Below are 17,401 nucleotides of genomic sequence, written 5' to 3' on the forward strand. Positions count from 1 at the left end.
GACTAAATTAGCGTGACACTGCCCCTTTAATGAGCTAATCAAGTAGGTGACCCAAGCGAACTATTTACCTACCCACAATTAATTATCCTTGAATTAAATAATAACAGCAATATGAGACGAGTTATCTTATTATAGTCCCTAAATTTTTTCATAACTGCAGAACTTAAAAATTCCGTTGAATGCAAAGTTCTTTAAAAGTAGTACAAACTGCTACACCCATGTTGACTCTTACTGAGACAACTCGAATATTTGCACCAGGCCATCATCGTTCAGGTGGCCACCAGAGGCACCCGAACAATTCCAACCACCGCAATATCCTCCTCCTCCTCCTCCTTCGGCTTGTCCCCTTTAACGCAATACGTAGTTGAATAAATAATTAGGTTAAAAAGTATTACTCCATGAAGCTTTTTCGCCGTATCCTCTAACACAGAATTTCCCTTTTCCTAGCCATTGTTCATTATTCGCAAACAAAATGATTACAATAATATGAAAGAAGTTATCCCATTATATTAAGTCTAAATTTTCCCCTAACTGCAAGTATTAAATGTGCCATCTAAATGCAAAGGTCTTGAAACGTTGTACAAAGTGTTACAGTGTATACCCATTTTGCCTCTTGCTAAGACAACTCGAATATTTGTCTTGCTAAGACAACTCGAATATTTGCACCAGGCCATCATCATTCAGGTTGCCACCAGATGCACCCGAACAATTCCAGCCACGGCAATATGAACCTCCACCCCCTCCGGCTTGCCATTGGTGAGTGCCGCTTCCTCCACCAGAGTAACCACCTCCACCGCCCGATGCACCGTTATCTTCAGAGCCCCCTCCCCCACCACCAAACCCCCCAACTGCCCCAGGGGTTGGTCCACCATTGTAACCACTATTAATTGCACCCGCTCGTCCTCCTACCCAACCTTGAGCACGTGACCCACCCCTTTCACCATGACTATTATATGCCCTGGCACACCCCTGCGCTAACCAACCTGCGCCTACTCCCCCATGATAACTAGCACCTGCACTGTTGCACTGACCGGGCTGTCCCCCAGTTCCCCCGATTCTGCTATTAGACGATACTTTCCCTACGCTACTAGAGCCATTATTACCCACCTGACCATCCGAACCGTTATATCCACCAGATATACCCCCTCCCCCTCCAGCAGCCAGCAAAAGCACATTACTTATTGTATAAACAAAAGTCCCTCCCCCTCCCCCTCCCCCTGTACCAGCGTTGTGCTCCACAGAAAACCCTGGTTCAGCTGCAGTCATGTTAGTTGATTGCCCTCATTTCACCTCCACAGAATCTCCTCCTCTCTGTCCCACCACAATATTCAGCACTGTCCCTTTATTGAGCGTAAACGTTTCCTCTTCCTACGTAGTAAATTCCTGGGCTGTCTCCGTAGTTATACGAGTGGGTTCCTCCTCGAGCGCCGCAAGCTTTGATCATGTAACGACCATTTCTTGGAACAGTGAATTGCTGAATTATGCCAAATCTTCCTTTGGCACCATTTGTTGTTATATTTGAGAAACCTAAAGGACAATTTTAGTGAAGTGATCAGTTGGTGAAGAAGCAATTCACTGCAGGTTATTATGCCATGTAAAGTGCTTCGCCGAACATGTGCGAATGTATCCAAAATGTTACGAAGTAATTAATTCACTGAGTGGACGGATTTGGAATAATTGCCTTAAAATAGGATCAACTCTTATGATTTCATCTTTCGTGGTTTCGTCTGTGTCGTTTTTGTAATATTAATTCGCACTCAGTGTGCAATCGATACGAATCTCAGTCAATGCAGGAAAAAGTCAAAATCACCAGAAAATATCGTAATAGTAAAGTAACAAACCCCCTTATTGAAAGGTTTAAGATATAACCCCGATGCTCCCCTTTGCCTCAAGTCCACATTCAAGGTAACTGGTCTGCATCCCAGAGCTTGTGCATTCGATCTTAGTTTATCCCAGAAACAAATCCGGTAAGCGCACATTTGCTTATTGTACCGCAACTCTCTTTAATTGCCTCGAAGCTAATCTTAAACAGCTGGCTTTGCAATCATTTTCTACCATTTTCTTTTCATCATGGCTAAGTTAATCCTCATTTTTCAGTCTAGTTTCTAACAATGTTAATCATCGTGAAGAATTAATGTGCTATAACGTTAGTTTCCTCCTACTTTTTTTTTTTTACTTTTTATATTCACTTTTTTGCATGTATGTTAACTTTCTTTATGCTATTATATTATCTTGCATCGTGCTTGGATTTACGCTTTTAATTTAGACCTAGTGCTCTACCCAAGAAAACGAACACGATTTGCCTTTGGAAACTGGCCAAAAGTGGTCCTGACAGCTATTTAGGAACTCTTACCAGTACAGGTTTTTCCATATCCAGCGTATCCAACTTCACACAAACACACATAAGATCCTTCGGTATTCTTGCATTTTGTGTTGACGTGACATGGTGAAGGCGATGAACTGCATTCGTTAAAATCTTCAACAAAAATACAAGCTCATTTAGCATAGGGGGAGTTGATCACTCGCTCTCTAGTTTTTACGAGAAATATTAAGTTTACATTTGCTGTTTTATCCTGGTCTTAATGCTACTTGGTGGACCCTTTTCGTGGAGGCAGTGTGGCCCATATATAGGTTAAGGCGCTTGCCTTGAGATAGAGAGATCCCGGGTTCATTCTATCCTGGAAATCCCTAGTTCAACTTCTCGGCTGTACTTGTAAATCGGGAGAAATTCAATTTCAGCTTTGCGTTCGAGGTGGACCTCCAGAAACAATCCATGTTATCAGTGTATGTTAATTTGTTTGACCTTATTATCCCACTAGCTTGGCTCGTTTGAGTCAAGAATCAATATTAATAAGTTAGTCAGAGAAGAATGTGAAACTGTTACAGTGGGTGCTGTGGAGAGACAGCAATTAAATACATTGGATAATAATAATAATAATAATAATAATAATAATAATAATAATAATAATAATAATAATAATAAATATTTACAATTTTAAACTATATACCGACATTATTTACAAATTTTAAAAACTAAATTATATGTTAACGATAGAAAACTATTTACGATATGTGAATAATTTATAAATTGGGAAAAGACAATTAAGCATTATTAAAGAAAAAGTTAATCAAAAAAAAGAAAAAAAAGCTAACTCATAATAGTAATAATATTAATTTAAAATGATGATCTAAACTTTATCGGTCTAAAAACGTATTGTACATAAAAAGTCTTATGTATCAAAGAGAAAAATCAGTCAGGCGAAAGCATAAAACATTCGTCAATAAATTATTATGTCAGTCCAGCAAGTCCCTTCTCTATCTCTACGTCATTCTCCTGTATATTTGTCTTTGTTCTCCGTGACCTTGTTCCCCTCAAACAAACTAGGGCAGTCCGCAGGATGGCGAAGGACACTTTCGTTCGAATCCATGCGATTGTTGTTGCATAGTCCTCCTGCTTCTTTGAAGAGATAAGCACGGTAATAACAATAACAATAACGATAACGATAACGATAACGATAACGATAACGATAACGATAACGATAACGATAACGATAACGATAACAATAACAATAACAGTAACAGTAACAGTAGCAATAACAATAACAATAACAATAGTAATAATGTTTCTTATAATAATTTAATTCTTAAAAACGCATAATACAGAACGTGTCTATGCTTTTTACATGAAATACGAAATAAAGCTATATATGTTGTGGTTTAACTTTGTTCTTGGTTTGAAATGTTTTTAAACCGGTTCATATTTTTCAAACCAGTTTAAATTTTTTAAACTGGTTTTATTTTTATCAACTGTCTTTCTTTTTCGGGGGATGTAGTTTTTAAAAAACAGGGGCTTGGTTTTTTTAGGGGGTGTAAAAAAGAACTAGATATATTTTCCTCTCTTCAACTCACCTATCCCTCCCTGATCCTCTCCACCCTTCTTTCACACATTAATCCCTTCCCCCCTTTATGCCCACCCCCTCTACACACAGACATTTCCTCTTTCTCAAGAGTTTTCTGTATTCTCACCAGAACTTTATCTTGAACTCCCTACCTCTAAATCTGCTGCCTACTCCTTAATCCATATGACCACGCAAGCAATTGATGCAAATTCAGAGTAATTATAAATGAATATGTTATTATTCACCTTAGGCCACTCTTGGTCAAAAGTTTGATTTATACAAAAATGTGCAATACGACACTAGATCCACACACAGCAGAGTTACATTTGCGAAAATGAAATCGATTTCTACAGAGAAATAGAGGAATTGAAAGGCCGCCTAAGGACAAAGTTATTTAGAAGATGATTTGTACAAAAAGGCCAAACATTTCTTGAAAGAAAACACAGAGAAGCAACTCCGCCTTTCAGGAAACAAGGATCGATCTAAGTTTTATGACTTTTTAATTAAGATTGGATTATAAAATATCTACAGAGTTTGCTGTTTTAAGCTCTAGTGGCAAAGCGTTCCATAATTCAGACCTGGCCACAGAAAATGCTCTATCTCAGCAGGTTTTCGAGTTCGTAGGAGGGACTGCTAATAATCATTTTCCTGCGGAACGTAAGCTGCGAGAGGTAGTATGGTCTCAGACGAGATCAGACAGTTTTACTTGTAAATGAGCAATATAATTTTATACTGGATGCGGGCACGTACAGGTATAGCCAATGTAGGCTCTTCAGGATGTCGATCACAGTTCCAGAAAAAAACCAAACCGCATCTCCAGACGTTGAAAAAATAAACAGTGATCAATGGTATCGAAAGCTGACGAAAAATCGAGAAGTATCAGCAATGCCTCATTAACATCATCGACAGCTCTAAAGAGATCGTTATGTACCCGGAGTAGGGCCATTACTGTGCTGTGATAGCGGAGGTAGGCTGATTGCAGTACAGGGTGTAGGTAATTTGAGTGAAGATGGGACAAAGGTTGAGGGAGAACGGCGCGTTCGAGAACCTTGGATACAAATGGGAGATTAGATACAGGCCTGTAGTTGCCAAGGGCATTCGGATCAAGATTAGGCTTTTTGATGATTGGTGTGACCAGGGCAGACTTAAAAGCATTAGGAATATATCCAGACGCTAATGAACTGTTGATGATCTCCAAGATGGTTGGGAGCAGAACATCAATGCATTCTTTAAGGAAGTATAGGATCGAGGGTACAGGATTTAGAAGGACACTTAACAATGATAGAACGAATTTCATCCGAGTTTAACAAAGTAAACTCAGTCAATCGTTCAGGGCAATCCAATTCAGGAGGGTCGGTTAAAAGCCCAAAGTCAGTAATTGAAGAAGAGTTCCCGAGTTTATCAACTTTGGTCTCGAAATAGTTGGCAAAAGTAGACAAAAGAAGATTTTTGTCGACGTTTGTAGGAAGGATCTGAGGCCTCTTAGCATTAACCAGCTTGTCGACTTCCTCAAACATAGCTTTCTGATCAAGGGTTTCAGCTTGTTATTGTGATAAGAAGTTCTAGCGTCAGTAAGGAGGCGATGATTTATAGCAAAGTGATGGCGATATAACTGACGATCAACTTCTAAGACGGCAGAGTGCCATTTACGTTCGAGACGGCGCTAGCGAGCGTGAGGAGAAAGGGTAACATAACGCCTACGCTGAGGAGCATGTAAGTCCAAAAGATCACGAAGAACGGTAAGATACTAAAGAGCTGGTTTAGACATAGGATTAGCCACTAAAGATGAAAAAGCTATTGATTCTTTGAAATGATCAATATTAATGCTACGTAGATTACGATCGTTCACGAGTACCGGTAAAGAGATAGAGGTCACGAAGGGGAAGTATATTGACAGGAGAGTGAAGGATACTGAGCACGGGAAGAGATACAGATAACAGGAAAGAAAGAACTGACAAAAGGGGGTGCTTGTCGATGAGAGAGAAGCTTTAAGGAGAAGAAGTAGTGCATAGTGTTGATGACAAGGATAATTTGTTTGCCATCGTCGACACAAACACATAGCAATTATATTCATCCCCCTTATTACTATCATCTTTCATGTCCGCCTCCTTGTCATCAACACTATGCGCTACCTCTTCTCCTTAAATCTTCTCTCTCATCGACAAGCACCCCCCTTTTGTCAGTTCTTTCTTTCCAAATTGTTTCGTGAATTTTCTTGTGCAGATTGGATGTGACGAGAACGCGGAGGCAGCACTTCTAGATCTTTAATCGGCATAATGATTAGAATAATACCTCCCAGCGCTGTTTCAAGTATTTCATCTGAGTAAAGAACAATTTGGAGTTGAATGAATTTTTTCCAAGCATAATGGATATGACAGATACACAGGGGAAAGCTGCCTATCGCGGAATGCTTGCTCGCTGTAACACACATTGCTTACCCAAATATTTGAAAGAAATAAAACATGCCATTTCAAAGAGTTTTCATCCATTGTTACATTGTTCTCACCTTGTAAATATTTCTTGACCATTGCTAATGGCATACTAGTACTTTGCTCTTTCTTTGGTATTTTGAATTTTTGGTGGTCCGATCTGATTTCTGACACGGTGCACTGAACTGCATGCTTTCTGCACGAGTTTGAAATACAGCATTCTAGTATGATACATTCCCTAAATAACCTGACTACTTAGTATCTATTGTTACATTGTTCCCACCTTGTAAATATTTCTTGACCATTGCTAATGGCATACTAGTACTTTTCTCTTTAGTTGGTATTTTGAATTTTTGTGATTGGATCTGATTTCTGACACGGTGCACGGAACTGCATGCTTTCTGAACGAGTTTGAAATACAGAATTCTAGTATGATACATTCACTATATAACCTGACTTCTTATTATGGGAATGTTAAAAAGGCATTAACATCTCAATTCCCGAGAAAAATAGTCACGCCAAAACACGGATGCACCATATGATCGTTCTCTATCAGAATACTCTTGCATTGCTTTCAAAGCAAGAATGCTTTTCAAAGGTACTAATTGTGGAGGTTTTTGCTATAACGCCATGGATTGAAATCTGGGGTTATATAATAGTTGATGAAGGTGCATGCGAGCTATTGTTGTTTCCTATTTTTCTGTGTTTTTAAAACTCGATTGTTTTTCAGGGAAATTTCCCTATTTTTTGTCCTCATAGCTGGAGAAAAATGTTGTATGCTTGTGCTTGTGACAAAACAATTACTTTGAACCTTGCAATGACGACTATAATTATGTACTTTTATTTAAATACTGCTATTTTGTTCTTACTTTATGCCTAAAAAAAAACGAGTTTCCTATGTTGTGACCCTTTTATCCACTTGACACCCTGTAAATAGCAATTTGTTGAAATTACTGTATACATTACGTGGAGGGAAACGCATACATGCCAAAACACTATAATTTATACAGATAAACTTCTAATTCACATTAACTCTGAACTACCAAAATATTATACTTATCACTTGCTTTGTGCCAACAAGTCAACTTGAAATTTAAATAAAACTCAATATTTTATCTTCCAACCTCATCGGAAAGTAAATTCAACTTACTTTAGCTGGTCAATGCCTTGAGAAAGTTTCAATATTAAGATATTTGGGTATGTCACTATGTCAATTGACCATCACCTTTCCTGGAATCATCATATTCATTATATGACAAGTGTATTAACATCATAATTAAGGTTAAGCATTATGTCAGTGAACATTGTCTAACCCTTTGACACCCAAACCAGCCTAAACCGGCGAGACTAGAGAGGTCCATTAGGCTTGCATCTCCTTGTTTGTCATCAAGCCTTAACTGGCTTAGATGGGGAGGGAGGAGATGGAGAGACAAGGAGATTTCAACGAACGAAATGATATATGAAATGAATCATATACTGAACTGCGGAGTTCAATACTTTTGATGGTGCACAAAAACAAAAGTTCTGTCATTAAAGGGGCTCTGCCATGGCAGTGCAGTTCAGTTTGTGTAGTTTTACCAATTTACTCTGCCCTACTCATTGTAGAACTTAACGTTAACCTAGAAATTACTTTTAAAAACACAAATCAAAGCTTCCTGACAGAAAAAATGTTTTTGAGGATACATAAGTTTAGTTACAAATAATAGAAATAAACTTTGAACAATTGTTAGGCTAAAAGTTTTAAAAGCCTCAATTTAAATCCATTTTAATTTTGTTCAATTTTACCCATCTCTGTCTCCTTTTGAATTTGTTATTTTATTCAAAAACCTTCCTTCAAGGTTCAAGTTGGTTCAAGTTGGTTGGTTGATTTAAGTGCCGGTTCCCAGTCGATGAATGTTATATCAAAAGTTAATAAATCCCAATACTTCAATGATGCGGTAAATCTTTGGAAGAGTAAACGTACTCAGTTTATTGTAAGCCGAGCGAAAAAGGAAACCTTAATGGAGCTCAAGCGCGAGAGTGTTGTGCATGAAGAAAACAAATTCGAGCGCTTCAGAGAAACTGTAATGAAAGATAAGGTAAGGGAACAAAGGCCGCTTATCATGTGACTTCAAGAGCCAATGAAAGCGCGTGTTTTGATGTGTGATGCCATTAGACAAACGGAAGACCTTAGACAGCAATGACCAGAACCAGGTTGCTGACCAGCGGTTTTCGTTAGAACAATGGTTTGCTGGGGGTGCTCAGTCTCGCGGGCTCAGAAAACCCGGTTGTGGTCATTTGTTATTTAAGGTTTTTCTAGACAAACTGGCATGACGCGACATCGTTCACGTGCGAAAACACCTTATTTTTTTAGATTTCTCTAACCGTTGTTTTGTGTACACTTACTATGAGTTTTTTTCTTTTTGAGTGTCTTTTTTTGAAGACTCGTGCGCGGCATTTGGGTTCTACGGAACCCATGACGTAAGAAAATCCGTAACAAAAATAATTTTTCATCCGGGAGCTCTGAAACTACCCAAAATGGAGTCCAGTCTCATTAACTTCAATTCTATTAACTTCAATTTTTTTACGCAATAGCAAAAATTGCGTTCATAACTGCGAGGATCATAGCTTCACCTCATTTCATATCTGCAGTTCATATATGATCCATTTCATTTATCATTTCATCGTTGATTCATTCCTCACGGGAACATTGGAACCCACAAATGACCAGCTCCCAACGTCAGTGACTTCATACCTCAGTTGGTTAGAGCCTCGCACCGGTATCTCGAGGTGACAGGTTCAAACCCCGTTGAAGTCCTGAAATTTTCAGGCTTCTTTATGCAAAAATTCCGTTCATAGCTTCACATGATTTCATATCCGCAGTTCGTATATTATCCATTTCATATATCATTTAATCTATGCAAAGTGTGCGAGAAAATTGCAAGACAACACTTAGTGGAATTCTGGATAACTAACAACATTTTTATCTCTGAAAAGTTTGGATTTATGAAGGACAGATCTTCTTTGTCTCAACTCTTAACAGTCTTTCATGACTGGGCTTAAAACAGGAACAACGGACTCCCTAACAGGTGCGGTGTTTTTTGATTTTTCGAAGGCGTTCTCTTTCCCACATGAACGTTTATTATCAAAGCTGCAAGCAAATGGCATCAGAGACCCACTATTACCATGGGTAAGGAATTTGTTGACAAACCGCCGCCAGCGTGTTGTACTTCGGGGACATTATTCATCCTGGACAAGCGTACGTTCTGGTGTACCACAGGGAACGGTATTAGGACCAATACTGCTCCTTATTTATATAAATGACATAACTCGGAACATAGAATCTCAATGCAAATTATTTGCAGACGATATGAAAGTCTACAAGATACTAAGGAATGTTCATTCATTCACGAAGACACTCAAATATTAAAGAATTATTTGAATACACTCGAGCAATGGAGCACTAAATGGCAGCTAAGTTTTAATACAACCAAGTGTGAAGGTATGAGAATTTCAAAAAAAAAAAAAAGAATGACACATCATTTCCTAAATATTACTTATGTGGCAATAACTTGAACACAGTATCAGAAACAAAGACCTTGGTATTTGTGTCACGTCAAATCTTTCATGGAGCCTGCAGGTCACTAAAATGTGCAAATAAACCTAACAGCGTTCTTGGACCTGGGCCTAAATCAACCATAAACATTCCTGCCATCATTCCTGGTAGCTGAAATTTCCCAGCTTTAATCGCTGCGCAATTTTGCATTGGAACTTTCCTTCCGTCACTTCCTTCCAACAGATCAGTCATTGTACATGTTGCGGTTACCAAAAGCGTGTAAAATTCGCGTCGAGGTCCTCCACCAGCAACACCAGTTTCATCAATGAAATGTACTCGATTACTTCTTGACACATGACATGATGGCGAGTCAAAATCACGGCATGCGTCATCAAACTTTCTTCTTCTTATGTTAACTAGTTGCTTGTTTGCTGGATATTCCAAGGAGCTAGGGAAGAGGGCATTGGCAAGAGCGCGCGGTTCCTCTTGTAACTTATAACCCTGTATTATAAAGGAGAATGTTTGGCAGAATATACAAAAAAAGAATTGCCAAACGTGGTTAATCCTTCAGGGTCTAAAATGAAGAAATCACGCGTCAAGCTATATAGGCTATCAATAAGTGGATCGCGGTTATTTTTAAGCTCTTTTCACGCGTCAAGAAATTTTGCCCCCTCAAATCACGCTTCATTTTCACATAGAATCCTCAATAAGTGAGCCAACGATTAAGCTGTCTAACACTTGTTTAAATTACACAAAAACGCTGTTGACGGATCCAGACTTTCGTCTCCACCCCGCCCCCCCCCCCCCTCCCCCAGCCCCCTCGATTCTCGAAAAGCCGTCTTTGCCCATTTGACATTAAAAATGTAAGAGGTCCGATTATTAAATGGCATTTCTTCAGTAATCAGAGACAGTTTACTGTAAAACAAAAAACAAAAAAAAATTGAAGAGCATTTACAGTAAATTGGAGGTAATAAAAGGTTCACTTGGCTTATATACGAGTGACTGCTGCATAAAATTAAGGTTATAATAATTAATTGAAATAATTCAGGTATCTAACAAGGTTCTAAAGTAATTTTTTTTTCATTTACGTATAGTTTTTCCAAGAAACGAGTTAATACGGAAACTTGGGCGATTGAACTTTACTGATGGAGAACAAGCAGATGAAAGTTCAAATCACGATAACTTACCTTTAGTTACCGTTAGTGAGTTTCCATTGCTCTCCTGCAAAGAACCAGAAAGGAAGGGGATCGACGTTTTACTTGGCCAAATAGAGTATCTCTTCATCCTTTCTCAGCTAAACTCGAAGAGTCATCATCATCATCATCATCATCCGGAATCCCTCGAGTCTAGAAATAATTTTCACTGAGAGATCTGTGTGCCCTTCGATGGCTCAGGAGGCCAATGCGGGACGCGTAGGGACGCTGGCTCTCTGGGCAGATAAAAGAGAGGGTTTCTTTCGCTTTCCTTTCGCTTCTGGCTCTTCTCCTCCTGGCTGCAACGCCTGCTTTCTCAAATGATACGACACCCTCATTGATAGTGTGCCTCTCCACCGCGACGATCTGAGGCAAGCTCCTTCCATTTGTCGACGCTGCTTCTGCATGCTTTCAGAGTGGCCTTGAGGTTGTCTTTGAGGCGCTTCCTCTGTCCTCCCAGCGATCTTGCACCAGGGCAGAGCTCACCGTACAAGATTTGCCTTCCGAGACGCGCAATATATATTCTCCAGACATACCCTGGCCAGCGGAGTTGGCTTTGGGCTACCATAGCCTCAATGCTAATGGAGTTAGCCTCCTCTAGGACGCTGGTATTCGTTTGGCAATCAGTCCAGGCAATGCCACGAATACGGTGGAGGCAGTGCTGATGATATTTTTCAAGGATTTTTAAGTGTCGCCGGCAGGTGGTCCAGGATTGTGAGCCATAAAGGAGAGAGGATAACACCACAACCTTGTAGATCTTCACCTTGGTGTCGATTTTATACCTCTCTCCTCGAAAACCATTTCGCGCATACGTCCAAAGGCATAGCTACCGGCCCAAAGGCGATGCTGGATCTTATCGTCGATATCTACTTTAACAGATAGGAAGCTGCCCAGATATGGAAGAGATTCAGCAACCTTCAGAACTGACCCGTTGATCTTAAAGGAGGGGGAGACGTTCACTTGACCAGGTAAAGGTTCGTAAAGGATCTCCGTCTTTTTAACGTTGACGGACATGCCTACCCGTTGATGCACGGAACATCGGGAAATTTCACGAGGCCGTCAAAAGAAAATAAGAGACAAGATATGCTCTCTTATGATACATTTTTGGGCTCGAGTCACTTGCACGCGCTGTTCGAAACATTGCATGCGTTATAGAAAATATTGGCAAAAAGATTTAAATTTCATGGCAATAAAGCCCTTGTTTTCTGGTGATTTTACAAAACAGTGAATGACAGGAAAATGCCGCGTTCGTAGCTCGTTTCCCTGTTTTTGAAAACGTGCGAAAACGTCGGTGTTAACTATTGGTTGACAGAAGTAAAATAAGTTGTTCTTACCCAATTTTCCTGCACAAGGAAAACAGGTTTTAACAGTGTGTTTTCCAGCACAATTTACCACAGTTATCCGGAGCGAGAAAACGAGGCGTTCATCTTATGTTTTCCTGAAGTTGTAAACGTAATGAAAACATAGCATTCCACAATGGCTTTCCTACAGGAGCATTGCACCGCAAACATGTTATTTTGCAGAGTGTTTTCTCCTGGTTTCCGGAGCGTTCTAACATGGTATTTTTCAAGTGTTTTTAGGTTTGGGAAAACGTAATGAAAACGCGACGTTCAACGTCCATTTTGCTACAGGAGTGTTTCACTGACAAACACGCTGAGTGTTTCCCCTGTTTTCTGTAGCATTCTAACACTATATTTTGCAAGTGTTTTTCGAACTCAGGCTGAGAAAATGCCGTCAAAATGTCAATTTTCCGATGAACCGGCGGCATGGCTGAGCACTTTCCAATTCCCAGAGATCAAATGAGTGTTAACATGGTGTTGCAGAGAATTTTCCAATGAGAGATAACGGCGTAAAAAATTCAGACGTTCCGCCAGCAAAGGTTTTAAATGAGTCGTAAATTGAGATCACACGAACGACTCAAGAAGAGCGCCATATTACCTGACACAGGTCGCCAAAGCTTGGCTTTCGTAGCATCTACGCAAGTTTTACGTCACCTATGCCATAGAGAAATTCAAGTTTCATTGGTACCGAATCTATAAACGACAACTAACTTTTTAATTTTCATGTCATCCAGCGTTTGATTTCAGTTTGAACTCGTGAAGTGGGCCGTGCGGTGACCTTGCCTGTTGCGCGTGCGCGAAATGTGATTAATTCGTTTGCAGCTAAACCACAATGAAAATAGAGAGAGAGTAAAGACGCAAATATATTAGTTCTCCTTCAGATTGTCACAATAAGATTGGCCAGAGGGTACAAGGTTTGCATCAATTCGCGGCAGCGTTCATGGGTTTGTGCTCGGTGCGAGTCCTCACATGCAACCGATCCCAGAATCTGTAATCTTACGTCCTGTCGAGACGCTAGGACCCTTCTGCTGTTTTTACGCTTTGCAAATGGTGAGTGGTTTTGCGCCTCCAATGTAGGCCTCTGAGAGAACACTAGGGCTGATTCTAGAGTTTTTGGTTTGATAACATTCTTTCATTTAAAAACCTTTTTTCTTTTTAATTTGTTCGTATGTACTTCCCTTGTCTAGGCAGAGGAAATTGTGCTTCGGAGAAACGGCTTATAAAGCTTGTTGGGCCGAGCGTTGTCACCGGCTTCTCCTGCTAGTAGACGGTGTCAATATCGAAAGCATTACTGTTGACAATGGTAGTACGCAGAAGGAAAAAAGAAAATTTATCGCTCCCTGGCTAAAAACGTACGGATGGCTCCGGTACGATGAAGGGAAAACACTTCATGTATTGTGATGTTTCCTCTAAGTTCAACAAGAATGCGCTCAACATGAATTAAGCCAATTTCTTAAGCCTCAGAGTCAACTTTATAAACTAAATGGTATTAAACTTCTACGGTGAAGCTGTGTTATTATACTGAATGTCTCAAATGGGTTTAAGTGATCATTTTTAAGGGAACAAATAAAGTGAGTTCGCGGTTCATGATTCCGCTAAGATGTATGTAAGCTTTTTTTGGTGGTATTTCTTAACTACAAACTGTGCTTTGTTACTGGCTTTGTATTATTTCAAAGAGATCGAGGACTCTTGTTGAGGGACATAACATAATATGTTTATTCAAGATGGTGTGAAATATAATCAGATACAAAGTACATCTTGAAAAGAAGAAACAAGAGGTTGTCCCTGTGACATTTTCCTTGAAAAAAAAAGAGACACAAGTACATTGGTTTGGTCTGGGACTCATTACTTTTCATGGGGTGGGTGCCAGGGACTCACTCTGACAATTTCTAACAATATCACTGCTATCTACACAATGTAGCATATTAAGTGAGGGAAGGGACATATGAGAGATGAATAACCACATGAAATCCACCATGAACTACCTCTAAAATAATATAAATAAAGTCAGAATTGATCATATGACCCAAGTGTTTTAATTCTGCTGAAAAAAAAAACACCTTGTCACTGCTGTGCCCTTAACTTAACATCATCATACCTTTTCACATACCTAACCAAGTAAAAGCATTTCATATTTCCTGTATATTTCAGAAGTAATGTTCTTTTTTCGGTTTCTTTTTGTCTGCTATTGACATCTATAGTGGGGGATGGTGTTCTGATATTTTTAAAGGGAGGTAATTAAATATGACTTTAGGATAAGGTAAAAATTGTTGAAATAACTATACCAAATCAAACAATATAGAACTGTTTTATTAAGTGCATGACGGCAACATAAAACCAATTACTCCGTGGGTTCCGGAGTTTCCGCGGTCCGCGGTTCCTTCTTTTAGTAACACCCTTTATTTTCAGTTTTTGACCATTTTTTTCGCGACTTTTGCTGCTTAATTCACTGCGGGCTTGTTTGGAATATGCCAAAATGGCGTTGACTTCCACGACAGACAGTTCTGTTAAACAGGTAAGACAGGACAGGTGTGTGGTTTTCTCAGGGAAAGGGGTACGAAAGAGCCTACATTAAAAGAAATAGTAAAAAAAAAACACTTTGAAGAGGAGCGGGTGAGTGGCTCAGAACAAAATAAGGTTGTCTGAAGCAAATGATGAAAAATTACTCCTGATATTTAAACAGACTTTTACCACAAAGAAAGACTTGCAAAATCGGTCACTGAAGTTTTCTTACGTCGAAGAAACGGTGGCCTTACTGGAAAAGATTACCTGCCTGTGGCCAGCTTGTGGCCGTTGAGAATGTGGCCAGCTCTTGTCTCGAGTTAAATAACACTATTGAAATAATATCGTGTTTTTCCTCCACGGTCGATGTTTGTTGCGAATTCCTCCGATTTCAGCCTATCCCATTAGTTGTCGATTCCTTTTCATAAAAGCAACAGACAGGACCCGATGGCCACCGCAAATACACTCTGGCTTGTAAGTAGACAGAAATGTTTAATAAGACAAATGCTCGCTTTAAAACAGGCCTTGAAAAAGGGTCTTCAAAGAGTTTTAATATATCTTTTCGAACCATCGTGTCTATACTGAGTGAACGAGCTCGGGACTGAACCAGCGTGAGTGTTCTTATCGGCCGCTGTTTGTCGTTTTGTGACCATTGAGTTGTGAACAATTTAGTTTAATTTCAAAGGAAATAAGATCTGCAAAGTGCACAATTAAGCGATCAATGTGTAACGTATAATTCATGGCTGTATCTTGCGAAATAAAAGTCCTACAAGTGAAACAACTTTCATTGTGTCATGCAAGGAAATCGAAAAGAGTTTGATTCCCCAGACATGTTTCACCCTGAAAACGCTTTGGCGATTTTGTACATGGCAAGCATGGATTTTATCCATCCTAATTATTTTACTTTCCTGTTAAAATTACGGGAGCTCAAAAATTACAGATAAGTTGAGTTACATTACTTTGAAATAAAAAATTACAACTACTATTGTGTTTCAAAAATGGTACTCTGATACAAATCTGCAAAGTATGTATTACATTGGCTGTCTTGTTGGCTCTTGGCAATAGCTACTACAAGTCATTACCACAAGTTATTTTAAGGTCAATTTATTCTGACCTAAAAATTTACCACCATCATTAAGGGCGCGTTATTTTGGTACGGTTCCGGAATACGAATACAAGGAATAGACGGTATTCGTGTTCTTTTGGGACCCACTCCGTTTTCGGAATGAACGGTATACTATTCCGTTCATTCTGCTCCCGATAGCAAAACCCACGAACCTTCTCTTCAATTACGTCAACACAACGGCAAGACGAAGATCATATGGGAACGCATTTGCACTACGAAAAGCACTCACAAGCACAAACAAATAATTGTCATCTTCCCATTTAAGACGAAGAAGCAAACAGAAAAAACGAGGAAACTGCCAAAAAAAAACTAGTACTTATGGCCATATTTCAACATTGCGTGTGCTAAACTTTCGGGAAAATTATTACAGTCGCCATGCCAACGCAACTGGCACATGCGCAGATACAATAGTTCCAGGTCACTTCGCCAAAAATATTCTGTTTCATAATTTGCGTTCTTTTTTTGCGAATTTATATTCCCTTTATTCTGTTATTCCTAATCCGGAATGATAATAGCCAATATACTCCAAAAAGAATGCACCCAAAATAACTTACATCAACTTTTTCGTGTTGATTTCTAAATGCTAATCATTATCTGTGACTGTATTGCACCCTGGATAGTTTTATTCTGCATGTACACCTGTGTACTCTATAAAGACGTACAGACTGTAAATCTCTTTCTCTTTTTAATTTTCTACATTTAAATTTCATATCTTAACCCTTTCACTGCTGAGGGCTTCCCCATTGACGAGTAAAATCGTCTGGCGTTACACAGAGTAAAAAATGTGTGTCATTTCTGGCGGTGAAAGGGTTAATGGCTACTTTTTACCTTACTTTATTTTAGGCCATCCCCTTTTCTTTTCGTTTAGGGTCGAACGCTTTTCCTGACATTGGGTCGGTTGGTCTTTTTTTTTTTTTTTTTGTTTTGTTTTGTTTGAAAATGCCAAAAATTTGGGTCAGTCCTACGACGCTAAACGGAGATAAAAAAGAGGATGACCTTAAAATGCTGTAATGACATCCCTTGCTGTTCTGTTGTTAAACCCGACTGGACTAGCCTGATAGCGGCCATTTTTTTTTTTTGTTCTCCTTTGTCACTTAACAACTAAATTGATTTGAACGTGGATTGGATTGAAAGTTACAACTGATTTTTTGACACCTCCATTTGTTCCGGGGACAAAGCTACATTATACACCTTCAACTGTGAAATCTTGCCTCTGAAGAATTTCCCATCGCCAAGCCTCACTCCAAGCCTGGCGCTGTCCTGTGTTCCCAGTTCAAATCCGGTACCGATGTTTTCGCTTGCAATCTGGTGTCCGTCAGCAAACAATTTGGTGTCACCGGATAAGTGGTTGTACGATGCACCGACAAACGTCCAAGT

At 39.4% G+C, this 17,401-nt stretch overlaps 1 pseudogene; it reads right to left on the reverse strand.

The window, feature by feature from the left end:
* Positions 1 to 382: 382 nt before the first annotated feature.
* Positions 383 to 17,401, reverse strand: part of LOC138032734 (uncharacterized transmembrane protein DDB_G0289901-like) — a 549,011-nt pseudogene continuing 531,992 nt past the window's right edge.

This window comes from Montipora capricornis, chromosome 14, assembly GCF_036669925.1.
Source record: "Montipora capricornis isolate CH-2021 chromosome 14, ASM3666992v2, whole genome shotgun sequence".
NCBI lineage: Eukaryota > Metazoa > Cnidaria > Anthozoa > Scleractinia > Acroporidae > Montipora > Montipora capricornis.